We start from the raw sequence: 14,042 nt of genomic DNA, 5'->3' as shown, positions 1-14,042 counted from the left end.
CTGCAAACGGAGCTGTTGTTTGACCGGGCTTTGCGCCTTGAGGAGCGCGGCTCACCACTGACTCGTGATTGCCAGCACATGTCACTTCTCCTTCTCTTGGTCTTTAAGGTTCACTTTAATCTCTATTCTACCAAATGCACGTGGATCTCCTTTTCACTACAAATACTAGTAATATTTACCTAATACATGGATTGGTTTAATATTATCCAATTTGCGATCATATCTTTCAGAAGTACACTGTTACTGCTAGGTTTGCTTAGAAGCTTTTGGGTAGGGACTCTGTCATTGGTCATCTACTCAGTGCCAAAACAACTATTGACTGAGTGAACAATTAAATCAGCCTGCTGTTCTGGCTATATGATACCAAAACAACTGGTTTGAGTCCTGTAGAAATATTGACAGTTTCTGTGTTTGTTTGTTTGTGTTAGAGGGGCGTTCACTCCGAAGGCAGCTACTTTTTATACATTGTGGTAGCTAAAGGAGGAATATTGATGATGATAAACAATGGAAATTTGTTAAATTTGGATACCCTTTCCTAGGTCCCCAATCTGACTTCTAAGGAATACAATCTAATGAAGTGTGAGGCTAATGAGTGGTTAAGAGGGTCATTGTGCCCTCTCTACTGAGCACCGGACTCCTCCTAATGCCAGCTTGGCATCTCTCCTTGGATAATCTGTAAGACATAGAAATTCAACCTATCAAAAACAGACTCTTTTTTTTTTTTTTTCCTAAACTCTTCTCATCTCTGTTAGCCCCTTCTTGGTGACTGACAATAGTCAGTTATACAAACCAGAGAGGCTTCTCTCCTATTCCACACCCAAACCATACTATTGGGGGACATATTGAATCTGTCACTCAGTTCTTTGGCTCTGACCTCTTTATCCCTCTTCTGTGCTCCCTGGTCTCTCCCTCCCCTTCTGCTATCATAACTCAGGCCCTTAGCGTTATTCTCCAAGATTGTTGTCTTTAGATTCCTCTAGTTACAACATCAACCCTCTCTTACTCTTCACATATTTTTTCAAAGTGATTTTTCTAAAATTATCATTAAATGATGCCACTTCCTCTTTAAAATCGTTCGCTGTCTTCTTAAAGCTTTCAGGGAACGTTTAAAGGCTCCTTTATTGCCACCTAAGGCCTCCTTGCATGAGGTGGCCTTGACTCAGTGTTCCAGGCTCAGCCCCACCCTTCCCTGGCAGGTGTTCGTCCCTCCAACAAGGACAAACTTCCTCAAAGGTGGCATGCAATTGTTCTTTGTGTGGTTGTGTTTTATTCTTCCTTTTAATACTTACACAACTTGTATATGAATGCATTCTCATTGTGCAAGATTCAAACATCTTAAACTATGCAAAGGATAATGTGCAAAGTCCTTCCTTACTCTACTGCCTTCCCCAATGCCATGATGTTTCAAACCTCTGCATTACACCCACTCTCCTCTTCCCCTGGGAGACACTCCTTCTACATCTTCTAGAAAACTCCATCTCATTCTTTAATGCTCAATCAGAACATTGGCTGCTCTGAGAAACTATCTCTGAACCCTCTCTAAAATAGATAGGCCTCCCTGGGCTTGCATTTCAACCCAGACGATTCTGATTAGAAGCATTTGCATTTGTCCTGTAATTATCGATCTCCTTGTCTTTCTCCTTGGCTAGAAGGCAGGCTCCTTAAAGGAAGGGAAAGTTGTCTTACTTGACTTTGTGCCCCCAAAATCATGCTCAGTAAACGTTTATTGAAAGAACGCATGAACAAATTGTTTAACTTGTCATCGGATCCGTTTGAAGGATGAAGCAGGAAATAGCCACAGAGAAAAGGACTTTGAGTAATGGGAAACAATCTTCTCTGTACCGATAAGCTCAGAACATTTTCTATTCTAACTTGAAGTCACAGAGATAAAGGTACCTCTCCCATGGCAGAAGCGCAGACCAGAAGACATTTATAGGGATTTAAAGGATATCAGGCAGTAGTGGCTATTCCACGTAGAACAATGAACTAGAAATTTGAAAAAGAACTGGAAACAAATTCTTCACGTATACATATGATAGCCTCTATGTAGCCTATATATCAAGGCTTGAATTCTGAGGTTTACATATACAGTCTGAGATATCTATAATGAGGATGTCACATTAAATTCCAGATGAATTGAATCTGGCCTGGACAGGCCTGAAGCACTGAGGATCGGTCAGGTCAGGAAACGAAAAGCCAAGATGGTACCATGAGCACTCCCGTCTATGGGTTTTGACAACACCCTTAAATCACTATGGTAAACAGTGCAATCAGGCCCTGATCACTTTTGAATACTCTTTGTAAGCTGCTGAACTTGTTTATGTTTAAGTTGCCTTAGTTGTAGGTGTAGAATTTATTCCATAGCGTGAAGTTCTTCTTTTCAAATATGTACGTTGGCTGTTCTTATAGTCTCAAGTTAATGAAATCCTAAGTTATTATCAGAATGGTACCTGAAGCAAACAGGTGTCCATTATATTTTCTTGTTTTGCTCGTAACCTGATGGGGTAAGAGCAACCAAGTGGTCTCAACATAGGCCCAGTTTGTGCCAAAATAGAACATGGTCAAAAAGAAAAAATTACATTAATAAAATGCTCTGTGTGCTTCCATGTGACAACAAACAAATGGTCTTTTATTTACAAGATATATGATTTTTCCTATCTGAACGAAATAAGCTGATTATATGTAATATAATGGTATGTTATAATGTCATTAAGTGTAAAAAAGAAAACAGAGCAGAAACAAGAAGTCCTGGTGATCAGAAGCCTGGATGAATTGTCAGGTAGATTGTATTAAAACTGGGGCCAGAAATCTGGGGGCTTCAAGCAAGATTGGACAATGGTAACAATGACATCACCCAAATCAGTTAGATCATCAAAGTTTTCATAAAGTCCCAAATACAGAATAATGGCTATTAAGGAAAGATAAATATCAAGAGATTGATGAAAGTGAGAGAATTTAAAGACAGAATTTGGGTATTGTGCCTATATATTTAGTTTCTTTGAGGTTGCTAATTGAAAAGCTTATGCATTAAAAAAAGAATAAAAGTTAATTGATTGCAATGAAAATACATTAGCAAGATGAAATTAGTGGAATAAAATATAAATAATGCAGTCCACTTACCTATGACACACAAGAAATATTTTAAAAGCAAAGCCTTGTGAAAATGGAGGTCTGTGAAACTGCTTTCAGTTTTCTGAGAGAAAGAAATAGTTTCTATTTAGGTCCTCCATTTCCTTCCCTTTCGTCCAGCGCTTAAACTGCCGCCATCTTCCTTTTACCTCCACAGACCCAGGGAAATGCTTTTCCTCAGGTTCCTTAGGGGCCTCCACTCTGCGAGACTCCACTGCAGTCTTTCTACTTTTTTTTATTAATCGGCCTCTCTGGGCTGTTTGACACAGATGACAATTTTCAACTTGAAAATTTCTCTTCTCTTGCCTTATCTGAGGTCATTCTTGGTGGTTTTCTTCGTTCTTTGGTTTTCTTTGATGGTTTTCTCAAACTGCTCGTTTCCCTTCTCTCTCACTGGCTTCTTTCCCTCAAACTAGCTCTTATATTTTTAAGTATCCTAGACTCATTATCAGCTCTTTTCCACTACCACCCCCCAGGTTTTCCGAGAACCTGACCGCTTAAACGATCACCTGCGCAACAGGGACACCAAAAACTCTGTATTTTGCCCCTACCTCCTTCCTGTGCTGTTCTGTCATGCTCTTCTGCCCAATTCTCACATTCCCTACAGAGGCACTTTCTTAAAGAGAAAACGTTTTCTCCAGCCCAAATTCTTCTCTTTCTCATTCATTTCCCATCAGAAAGAGCTCCACAGTCCACACAGTTGCTCAAGACAACTTGAGTTCATCTTTGAATCTTTTTTCTCTTTCACCCACCTTACTGAAATGGTCACCAAGTTCTGTCAATGCCACATTCTACCATTTTGTTTTTAAACAGCTCTCCTCCCCTTTATCTCCCTGCCTGTTTGGCTCAGACCCGTGTTCTGTCTCACCTGCACTAGTTTCTGTAGGTAGGTCAGAATCACTGCCGCCTTCGCCATTTTCCCATCTTCTGTCTCTCCCTCTATCCATTCATCCTCCAAATTTGTCCAGAGTAATTTTGCGGAAATGCTATTAGGGTCATATTACTGCCCAGGCTTAACTCCTTAAATGGTTCCCAATCATCAGGTAGGTTAAAATCTAAATCACAACAACAAATAAAAACATTCACTCTTCATTCCCCCCAAGTCCACCCTACTACCCACATGGTCTACTCTCTTCCCACCCCCACTGCCACAGCATATTCCTGGCCTTGTCTTTCTCCCTGTCTTGTTGCTTTTTTCACCCATTCTCTGCCTGATGAACTCTTTCTCTTCCTCTAAGATACAATTCAAGCATTTCCTCCTTTAAGAAAACTTTCCTGTGGGTAACCTTATCTTGGCTGTCTCATGATCTTGTGCACATGCTCTGATCATAGCACTAACCAGACAGACGGTATTGTGACCATCTGTTTACCCACCCGCTTTTCCCATTAGGCAGAGATCTTAACATTTTTTCAGATGTGACACATTTCACAGATGACATTCAATAGTGCAACACATTTCCACTGGTATTCCCAATGAGGTGGCTATAACTCCACCATTTTTACTCCCAGTCAAGAAAGCATATTATAATAGGAGTGAGAGTGACAGACGATAATGACCTTGGATCTGTCTGTGCACGCATATGTATGAATTTACTTATATTTCAAAAGTCATTTAGAACTCTCATTCTGGAGTCAGACTGCCCAGGTTTAAATCTTGTTTTTTTCACTTACTACCCGAAGCTCAAAATGAATTATTTAACCCATATAAACCCGTTTCATTCTCTGTAAAACAAGAATTATACTAGTAAAAATAACCTTGAGTGGATTTAAAAAAAAAAGTTAAATGAATTAATTCATGTAATTCACTTAGTATAGTAGTGGATATATGAAGTGTTCCCAGTAAATCTTTGCTATTACTGTTACTATTATTACTACCATTTGACATGGGTTGATCAATTTCTCTTCCAGTAGATCACAGTAACTCACTATTATTCTCCTGCTACAGAACCTGACTTCACGTGAGTACTTCTGTGAAGAGGCAGAAATAGTTATTCCTGAGACTTTTCTGAACTTCAGTTACTCATTAAACTGGAAAAATAATGCCCACAACATTGGGCAAAAGAAAAAGTAGCACTACTTGGGAGCGTCAAACACATATTGTCCATACAGTAGGCACTCAAATGTTCCTTCCCTTTTCCCCAGCCAAACCTGCCAGCCGGGGGGAAAGGAGAGGGCAGAGCTCTTCAGATTTTCTGAGGCAGAGCTGTGTATAGAGACTATGATGAGATCAGCTTTGTTCCGTTCTGTACGAGAAAACCACTTCACCAGGAGAGGGTCCATCAACTTGAACACTGGAAAGAAACAAGCCTGATGATTGGAAAGGAAATTCTTTAAGTGTGAATTGCTCCGAGTACAATATAAACCTTGTCAGTTACGGGATTCCAGCTGTTGTTTTATTGCCTTTAATTTCCCATTAGTGGTTCAATGTCTGGGAAAGGTATCCAGCCTCTGGGAGGGGAACTAAGGTCGTAACTGTTGTTCCTGTCTCTGCCAACATTTTGAACAGTGTTTAGACAGAGCCATTCAAAAGATCATCTTATGCCTAATTCTTATAAGAAGCGTTTGTGACTAAAATAAGCTTTTTCAGTACCCTCCTCCCTCTCTTATCTCTCTTCCTCTACTCACTTCCTACCCTCACCAGGAAACAAGAGGCTGGTATAACACAAAAGAATCATCATAATGTAGTATTATGGATGTAACTTTTCCTTACTTGGGAGAGAAGGGCATAGAGTGTACTGGCAAAGGAGGACGGGCTTGATCATCTGATTTTACCTCTTCTGCTCCATGGATTAAATGCCTTGTGAGTGTGTAATGCCTTGTGAGTTTGTAATGCCAAAAAAGGAGAGTGTTCCAATTAGGTGCACCATAATTCCATGACTTACTCAACACATTACCAGGTATCTTACTGGTAGAATTCAGTTAGGTTTACTGGTACAGTAGAGTTGAGACGTTCCTTTACTGATCATTGTGAAGACTACTGATGTCTGGACGTCATCCTTGCTGTAGACTGGAGGATGATGAAAATTAGCATTTACTTAAACTTAGATAGATAGATAAGTAGATAGATAGACAGATATCTTTTTGACCCATAGTTAAATACCTTTAATTTATATCATCACACTAATTCTCACAGTACCAATGTGAGGCATATAATATCATTACTTCCATTTGAGATTAGAATTCAAAGATTCTGAGAAGTGGAGAGCATATAATCTTTAAGGGAAAGGGTGGAACTTGAACCCACATTTAATTAAATCAAATTTTTAAAAAATACTCTGTGCTTTCGTATCCATCCAACTTTTCCAAAAAGAAGAAGGTAGAATTCCTTCTCTTTTGAGCCTAAGAATTTGCACTACTGAGGAACTTGAGGCAGTAACAGGAAGAGCTATGCTTTGTCACTGATTCTTATGGGGCTGGGTCTTCCAATCGGAATCTATCATGACTTAGTGTGTGCATCCAGAGACAGTCATCTATGGAGTTTTGTAGGACTAGCAAGGATTCCTTATCAGTTGTACCTTCCATCAAAGACATTGAGATTTCTATAGAAAAGACTGAAAAGATTCTCTCTTCTTCATATGCCTGATTTTCAAATCTTTCTGTGGAATTTTTGGGGGTCAGGTAATGAAATACGGGTGATTCCTCTGACAGCCAGAATGAGAAGGTTACAAAACATTTGGTTAGAATATTCAGCACTTATAAATGCTACCCTTGTAATAGCAACATTCTTATTATTCCAAACCCTGGAGTCAGGATTTCCTGGTCCGGAGCACTAACACGAGCCATATTCTGTCTGTTTAACCACAGACACAATGGTTACTTAAAAGGCCCAAGGGTTAAATCCATTGCAGTAGGATGATAAAACATATAAATGAAAACACATAGCAGCAGCTAATATCTAAAAGGCCAACTGAATTCTATAAAAATTTTTGTTAGGAGTGTGGTTAAAGAGCAATCATGTACCAGCTTCTGGTCATGGCCTATGTTTGAGAGAAGCAATTAGCAGCTATTAGTTGGGGCATATTGTTTTCTATTAAGCAATACACAAATATTGTTAATTCTGTATATAGTGCTCATCCCTACTTAACTCTACATGTTTGAACTATTTCTAGTTAATGGATGGTTATTATGGTGTTTTGTTTTCAATCTTGCAATTTATACTAATGACATTACCATTTTAAGCCCATTCCCCAGCTGGCTTTAAAAAAAAATAATATACAAACAGTTACATTTTTGGCAATATTTTCCCCATACCATTACATAGCAGATATCAGAAGTCAAAATACTGCAGTTTTTCAGAGATGACTGTCACGTATGACTCCCATAGCAGGGTCGAGGCAGATGGTGGTACAGAAGGGGTGGGAGACCTCCCCCCCATGTTCTCAAAGAGCAGAGAAAAGTAGGTATTCTTCTGCCAAAGCCTTGCAGTATTTGGCCCCAAATAAAGTTGGACCTTGTCCTTCTGTTTCTCCATCTTTTCCCCACCTTCTGTGTGGAGACCGTGTCTGTCTCAGTCACCATGCTGTTTTGCAAACCCTGCCAATACAGGCATGTGTGCACGGCCCAAATCATAAAATTCAGCCATAGGAGGAACCACCATAGCATTCTGTCTTTCCAAGCCACAGCAGAAGTCATTGAGAGCACCTCTACATTACGGCTTAAAGATTTTTTCCAAGACAGAAATTCTAAATTTCTCTTCATCACTAATTTTTGCTGATCGATGAACTGTTTGAGAATTTTCTTTTATGTCTAACTGGTAGTCATGTCTACATGATAGATAATTACTGAGTTTTGTAAAAATTAATGGAGTCATCCAAGTGGTTGGCTCCTGTGGTGCCAATCATCCTGAAAGATGGAATTTTAGGGGCATGATAAAACTTCTATTATCAGCTCTAAACATTGATTTGCTTAAAATAAAGTCTTCTGTCTTAATTACAGTCATTGATGCTTTCATATCTATAATCAAGGCATAGCATTTCATGGAAGCAAATCTCACAGTGATCCTTACGATAGAAATATGAATAGAAGCTTTAGTTTCTGAATGTTTTAGTGGCACTATCCTTGCAACATCAATTTGTCTCTGTTTCGCCTTTTGTTAATTTTATGACTTGGCTTCTTTTAAAGGACTCAAAGGATGTAACTTAAGGAAAAAAGGTAGTTTCACATTTTCTACTTAATTCTGTCTTTTTAGGGAGCCCATTTGGGTAAGATGTGCAGGTTCCTTATTTCTTATTTCAAAGAGAGAAGCTTTGAAAATTGCTTTAGAATTAGCAGATGAAGAGCTGTAATGAAACTTACTAAAATGTCTGGCACATCCTTATACTTCATCCATTCGTTTGCTTTCTCATTCTTTTCAAAAAAAAATATTTTGAATGTCTCTGTGCTCTGGGTGTGAGAGTAGGCGTTAGGAATCAATAAGATATAGTACTTCCTGAAAGTGATTTATCCTAAGAATCTAGTAGATGAGGAAGTAAATGAAGTAACATAATTGAAATAAAGAATTATAGATGCAATCGCGTTGCCTTTGTGGGGTGCAGCACAGATGAAAAAGAGAGGGAAAGATCTAGCGTCCCTGACGAAACAGTTAAGGTAAGGCTTCATGAAGGAAGTTATATTTGAGCAGAGTGTTAAAGGAAAAGTATGTGTCTGCCAGGAGAGGAGAGGGGAGAAAAGGGCATTCAAGGCAAAAGAGTTGGAAGGGTGGGGGAGAAAAGAATATTCTAAGGATAGAAAAGCCACGGGGGCATGAGGTTGTGTTGCGCTGTTTCAAGTGTTCGAGATCTGCAAGGAGTTCACATAGTTGGAATGTGAGATGCACAGAAGAAGAGGCTTCCTGGCAACAGATAAGGTTGGAAAGAAAGTTAGTGGCCATATGTTACACGTGGGTATTGTGTGCTCTCAATCTACTTCCGGCCTTTGCTCAATCCCAGATATATCCATTTGATGATGGCTGCTATGTGGATATTTTTTTCTTATTGTAGTCCAGCCACAATGACCTTCTCATTTTCCCTATCAACCATGGCAAGAAGCTTGTGCTTCTCATGGGTAAGTAATGGGAAGCCCTTGAAGGATGCTTGACAGAGAAGAGATGTGACCAGAATTGCTTTGTCAGCAGCAAGGTGAAGAATGGATTGGATCGAACAAGACTGGGAGCACAAAGCATCAGTGAATGGTAACTACTTGAAACATCCCCTCCAACAGAGGCAGAATATAGTCAGTAACAAGAAGAAAGCTATGTGAGACCCTGAGTAGATAGAATCAATTGGATTTGGTCACCAATTAAATGTGGGGGATGAAGAAGCAGTCCAGGGAAATTCTAGGTTTCTGGTGAGGGTGGTTGATTACAGGGATCTGGTGCTCAGGAGATGGACTGGGGCCAGAGGTATGGTTGTGGAAGTCACGAGCACCAAAGTGTCAACTTACTCCAGAGGAGTGATTACCCAGCAAGCATTTGGAGAGTGAAAGAGAAGAATGCCAATGTCAGAACTTTGTCGAATGTAGACATTTAAGGAGCAAGAAGAGTTATCACCATGAGAGACCAAGAAAGAATAGTTAGAGATATGAAAGGAGAACTAAGGTTGGAGAAAGGGAGAGGAATTATGGAAGAAAAGAGAAGAGAGATTGTAAGATATAAAATTGTTAAATCAGAGTTGCAATGACACAGGGAAACGCTTATATGGAAAGAGAGAAAGAGAAAGCAGAGAGAGAGAGAAAGAAGAGAGAAGAAACACAGCAAAAAGTCTTTCTTCTTTATTGACATTTTTCAATGAAAAATACAGGCTGGATGCCTATGTTGAAGTGACAATGACAAGAAAGGGCTGTCTGAGCAAGGATAGAGAAACTAGAAAGAACTCATTCACATTTGGATTTTGGACTTGATGTCTGTGAAAGAGGGTGTCAAAAGATGAAGTCAGCATCCCAGCCATGCTAAGGAGCTTAAACTTTATCTCAAAGGCAACATCAAAGCATTTTAAGCAGGGAGGAGATAATTTCAGGGTTGTGTTTCAGAAAGAACATTCTGACAGCTGTGTGGAGGAAGATTGGACAAGAGCCAGCCTATGAAAGAAGATCAGTCAAGAGGTTGGTGAAATCTTGGTCAGAGGATGAGAACCTTCATGAGGGTATGCAAAGTGGGCACCAACTGCATGACCACTCTTAGAGATTCTGTTATCTGTCTTTGATAGAATTTTGCTTTTCCATGGATCCTGGTGTTCCCAAAATAGCCATCAAAGTGAACAACCAACCACTTATCTAAGTTAGCTCAGAAGGTGGATACACATTGTTGTAACTCTGTATGATTATTCCTGGCCTTCAACAGGACAATGTCTTCTCTGCTTTGCCATGGCCACAACTCTGGTCTTGAAGAAAGATTGTGGTTTTGGAGCCTGAGCTTTGCTCCACTCCAGTGGGTACATTCTCACCTGTGCTCTGAATGGCACCCCCTGGAGGCCTGCAGCACACAGCCTCTGGACCGTGAAGGGAAGGTCTATCTTTCCCATCCCTCACAGAGGAGAATTACTAACCATGTCCTGTGCTCTCCTCCTTCTTTCACCACGTGTTCAAGCAGTTGACCTATATTTTAAAGCAGCGGTTCTCAACAAAGGGTAGTTTTTCCCACCCAGGGGACATTTGACAATGTCTGGAGACATTTTGGTTATCACAACTAGGAAGAGGGGGGTGCCTTGCTACTAGCATCTATGGGTAGTGGCCAGGATTGCTGCTAAATATCCCATAATGCACAGGACAGCACCCTCCTTCACCAAAACAAAGAATTATGTGGCTCCAAAAGTCAACAGTACCACGGTTGAGAAACCTTCCTTTAAGGTCTGAGATATTCTTTTCTTAAGGATAAATTTTTTATTTCATCACTTATCATAAAATAATAACTTTTCAGGTTATATATTTTCAGCCATCTATGTATCTACTGTAATGTGCAATGGAGAATTGAAAATTATTTGGTTATATCAAAACAAAATTCTAAAAGAATTTTTACTCAATTATTAAGCATTCCTCTAATACATATATCTTTGATTTAGGGGTTCAAACCATGCCCATCGGTGCTAAAATCTCCATTGTAGTTGCATCTTGAGCCATGAATAAATAGAATAAAAACTGAAACCTGCAGGTAGGTTATCTTATCAGATACTGAACGAAAATATTTTCAAGTGCCCTGTAAATTTTCATCCATATACAAGCTCTGGTGAATCACAGAGGGTAAATATTCCCTATTGGAACAGGATCCAAAATGTAAATGCCCTCACTTTCATCTGTGTACATTGAGATTTAGGCAACAGGTATGGGATATTGACTGAGAAATGGCCGTTATCCAACTGTTTCTCTGCAGAATATCACCTCCGCTTTTTTTTTTTTTTTTTTCTGAGGAAAGAGATTTTATTTATGTGAGAATTCTGGCTTCCAAGATATTTCGAAGAAAGAACAAATTCTGGCAGAGTGCCATAGATCTCTGCCTTTATAAGGTAAGAGACAATTCACACATCCCACAATTACTAAAAATGTACTCGGTTTATGTTAGAAAGATAATCTGTCGTCTTAGCAAAGCTTCACTTAATTTTTGCTGGATTTTTTTTTCCAGCCATTATTTATGATGTTCAAAAACAAAATCCAAACAAAACACTGCGTTTGTCATCAACGAAAATATATGTCAACAAGGTAGTTAATTAAACATTCAACAATTCAAGCAAATGGTTAAAAAAGGATTCTCTGAGAGAGTTAGGTATTCTACACTGAAATAAGCCAACTCCTTAGAATTAGCATGGAGACCCGTCGGTCACACAGGACACCTAGAGAAGTATCTTGGGTTCCAGTCTGTTCTTCCTCTTGGCGGTGTACTGACCAGAACTCCTTTTTCAAAGTTGTATCTGAATGAGCTTTTAAATGCCATCTTGTAATTTCTATAAGGCCACACTGGCACCATACTTTTTCCTTTTGACTTTGAGTAGGGTTACCAAAGAGAGGTAAAGTCCTAAAAAGTACTAAAATGCAATCTTCTAAGGTTAAATTTTTTTAAATAAAGTAAAAATCCAATATAATTGTAGAGAAATCTGTGGCTGTTGTTTGTTTTGGAACACTTTTAATCTTTGTATGGTTCCATGACTTCAAAACAAGGGAAGTCTGGCTATTTAGGTATTAGTTTGTGTGATTAAATATTCTCTGAGTTCCCGTAATAATCCATGCATATATCCCTCATTGCATTTATCACCTTGAATCTGAATTATCTCCTTATGTGACTATCTCCCCCATTAGACCATAGGGCCTTGAGCTGAGAACTATATATTAATTCATATCCTTATTTCCAGGGTATAGTCCAACCAGAAAAATGAATGAATGGATATAGAGCTGGCTGGATGGAGGTAGAGCAATGAGAGGATGCCTTGAGAATAGGTTAAAGGCAGTATTAACTTGGGCCCAGGGACACTTATAGCATATATTATTAATAGATTTTCAGTCAAAAAAATTAAAAGCTCCAGGGTAAAATACGCTTAGGGAATTCTGGGTTTGTTTTTTATAAATGGAAGGCCTTTTCAGAGCCTGTGATTTGTCCATGTATGTTGTGAAATTTTGAGAAAGAATGGAATGTGTATCATTTCAGAAATTTATTTGACTACAGAACACCTAGTATCTTTTCTAGACAAAAGCATTCAGTGAAACATCTTTTGGGAAATGCTAGTTTACATCCAGGGGTCTCTGTGCATTCCCTTTAAAAGGAAGTTCAGAGCCACTGGTGAGAAAAAAGGAAGAAAATAGAAACTTGAGAGGTGAGATTTGGGGATCTGAACTCTCAGAGTGAGTAGTATGCATCTGTAAAAACGATAATTTTCTTAGAGAACTATGAAATGAGCTGAGCTCAAGTTCATAGCAAGAAAAAAAAAGAATGCGTAAAGATTTAGAGTAGAGTTTCCAAGTTAAACATTAAGTAATAAGAGACCCAACTGTGCTTGCTTTTTTTCATTTTGACTTCTTCATAGTTATAGGATGTGAAAGGGAATTTAACTACTTTCAGTGTTGCCTAATGGATGCCCTAAGGTCTCTGCCCTCCCAACCACTACTCCCATGCCATCATCCCTTAGGGCTCTTTGCCTCTCTTTCCGCTCCAGCCATGGAGAAACTTGCTGTCCTTCAAACACACTGAACACACCCTCACCCTCTCTCCTCGGAGTCCCTGTGTCATCTCTTCTCTGTGTCTAGAAAACTATTCGCCAAATATCACTTCTGAACCTGCTCTCCAAAATGACACCTCCTCAAGGATCCCTTCTCTATCTAAAATATCCTGCCGCTGCTTCTCTCTTAACCTTCTTTATTTCTCTTCATAGTGCTTATCACTGCCTGACATTACATATTTGTGTACAGTGTATTTTCCTTCACTGGAGCATAAGTTACTAAGGCACTGGGTCAGGTGTTAAGGATACAATGGTAGATAAAGTAGAGATGGTCCTTGCCCTCAAGGGACTTCCAGACTCAGCTGAATTTAGGTCCCTGTCTTCTGCTCCCTTGTGGAGAGTCCTTAGCATCTTAGACAATGTATGAAGACCAAGGATGGTGCAGGAATACTAAATTTTCTACAAATTTGCCAAGATGTAAGAAAATCCTGGTGATAAAACCTCTTCACAATGAACTGCAGATTACATGCAATGATGTGAATACACCAGCTCTTTATAAAAGGTGAAATACTGTAGAATTGCACATTTTCATTAGTGTTTAACCAGCACTTACTTTTTATTTAAGTTTATATTTCTGAGCCAAATTAATAAAAAGGAACCCATCTTTCAAATGAATAAATTGTCCCTAGGCATAAATTTGGTACATTCAGGAACACATTAGCAATTTCAAGCTCACCAACTTCCAGAATTCTAATGCTGGAAGGGACCTTGGGGATCACCAGGTGCAACCCCCCCATT

The sequence above is a fragment of the Equus quagga genome, chromosome 17 (genome assembly GCF_021613505.1).
Source record: "Equus quagga isolate Etosha38 chromosome 17, UCLA_HA_Equagga_1.0, whole genome shotgun sequence".
Lineage (NCBI taxonomy): Eukaryota > Metazoa > Chordata > Mammalia > Perissodactyla > Equidae > Equus > Equus quagga.
The sequence above is the reverse complement of the archived record's forward strand: the minus strand, read 5'-3'. Positions refer to the sequence as shown.